The sequence below is a fragment of the Gossypium hirsutum genome, chromosome A12 (genome assembly GCF_007990345.1).
Source record: "Gossypium hirsutum isolate 1008001.06 chromosome A12, Gossypium_hirsutum_v2.1, whole genome shotgun sequence".
Classification (NCBI taxonomy): domain Eukaryota; kingdom Viridiplantae; phylum Streptophyta; class Magnoliopsida; order Malvales; family Malvaceae; genus Gossypium; species Gossypium hirsutum.
The window spans coordinates 55,393,979-55,396,250 of record NC_053435.1 but is presented as its reverse complement, the minus strand read 5'-3'; the positions used below and the strand labels follow the sequence as shown (position 1 = coordinate 55,396,250).

At 36.3% G+C, this 2,272-nt stretch overlaps 1 non-coding gene across 1 annotated transcript; it reads left to right on the top strand.

Moving 5' to 3' along the window:
* The first annotated feature begins 1,361 nt into the window (after positions 1-1,361).
* Positions 1,362-1,467, top strand: LOC121211575 (small nucleolar RNA R71). Its single transcript, XR_005906797.1, has one exon. It is a non-coding gene; the product is annotated as a small nucleolar RNA R71 (small nucleolar RNA).
* The last annotated feature ends 805 nt before the right edge of the window (positions 1,468-2,272 follow it).

Here is a 2,272-nt window from a genome sequence, read left to right as displayed (position 1 = left end):
ATAAACCCCCGTACCTTAACTAATACATCCTCGAGCACACCTATTGGATGTACCAAGGATCTATCAACTAGCTGTAGCATTATAATTGTATTTTTTAGATCTCCAAGTCTAAGTTTTTGATAGATCGATAAGGGCATCAAGTTTATAATGGTCCCTAAATCGCAAAGGTCCTTACTGATATGTCAATCCCCTATATCTATTGGAATTGTGAAACTACCTTGATCTTTTAACTTTGAGGGAATGTTTTTAGCAATTAAAGTGCTACACGATGCATCAATATCAATTTGCTCACCTTTTTTCCATCTTTTTATGTTATGCCATTATTTCCTTTAAGTACTTGGCATATTTTGGTATTTTATCAATTAGCTCTAAGAGCAACAGATTGATATTAAGGGATTTAAATAAATTGAGAAAAATTATGAAATCTACCTCATCCCTCTTTTGTTTATCCTCTAATCTTGTTAGAAATGTTACATTTATTATGCTCAACTTTGTGAATATTGGGTCAGACACGATTTGATTATCTCATCAATCAACACATTGTGCTCTTCCTCCTCTATGGGCTCATCGACAACTCTGAGAACTGCCTCCTTTTCAAGTATGGGTGCCTTCGACTTTTTTAATGTCTTTCCTTACCGTGAAGCTATCACATTTACACGTTCTTTCCCATTTCTCCAATGATTGTACTTTGTGTTACTGGGGAGACTTTGGCCACTCTACTTTTGGAACATCGTCATAAATTAGCTCCTGGTCGCAGAGACTACCCATTTGGGATTTGAGTCATCTACATCTAGCTTCGGCTTGTCGAATGTCTATTTTTATTTTTTGCATCTCCCCTTCTATTCTGTTGAATCTTTGACCACATGCAACATGGTTGTTTCCCATAAATTGTTGTTGTAAGTGAAGAGGTTGGTAATAAGGGTTTTGTTGATTTTGTATTTGGTTTCCACCTCATTGGTTGCCTCCCCACTTGAAGTTCTGATGATCTTTCCAACCAGGATTGTAAGTATTAAAATAGGGATCTCTACCCCTATTACTTATGTAGCTCGCCTCTTCCAGTTGGTTTTCAGAACATGGCTCTGTTCTCGTTGGTTTGACAGTTGACTTCAAATAATTAAGCTTCTTTAAGATTTGTTGGTATCTATCATCTTTGTTTATCGCTTTTATCATTAGAGGCTTTGATTTGTGCATGACTCTTTCATTGGGCCACATATACGAATTCATCGCCATATCATTTATGATTTTATAAGCTCATTCGTATGTGTGGTACATGATAGATCCTCAACCTACTCCATCTAGGCTGGATCTGATATTACTGCTTACACCATTGTAAGAATATCTATATTTATAGCCACACTTGCAATCTATGGTGTGGGAACTTCCTTAGCACCAACTTGAAACGATCTCATGCTTCGTACAAGGATTCCCTTCATATTTCTTAAAATTGGTGATTTCTCACCTAAGTTGATAGGGAAAAATTTATGAAGAAACTTTTTCATTAAATCATCCCACATGGTGATGGAACTTGATTCTAGTGAATCCAACCAATGGGCTACATTGTCGCACAAGAAGAATGGAAATAACCGAAGACACAAAGCACATCGATTACTCCATTGTATTTAAAGGTGTCACATAGATGTAGAAACTGCTTCAAGTGTTGGTTCCGGTCCTCCATCATGTTTCCCTTGAACTGCAACATATTTTGGATTATCTAAATTATAGTCATCTTTATCTCAAAATTATTGGCTTTAATCAACGGCCTCTTGCCTTGCACCAAATCTTGTATAGGTAAAGCGTACTCGCGCAACGGCCTTTGCTCCATTGGGACTTCTTCTAGGATATTTACGTGTTACTCTCTTGTATATTCAAATAACGGATTCTCCTTGGGTAAATTAACTGCCACGGGCGGATTGATATTCATCAACTAGCAATTACGTCTAAGTAGTATCTCCGGATTAGGATATGGTTCGATTAAGGTGTTATTGCTTCAGGTCATAAATAGTCATGAAAATTAAAACAAAATTAAAAAATAAGAATATTTTCATATTTATCCTATAGTCTTTAACTTTCCTATTTATCCTATTAATTGTAAAAATAATTTTAGATTTAGTGCCGAAACCTCCCTGGCAACAGCGCCAACAACTTGACCGGCACCAAACGTGCGAATGTTTGACCAAAAAATACTACACCAAAAAATATAAGAAATAAAGCAATGGTGTCCGCAAGTATATGGATCAAATTAGTAAAATGTTACAACGGAACACAGGGAAGT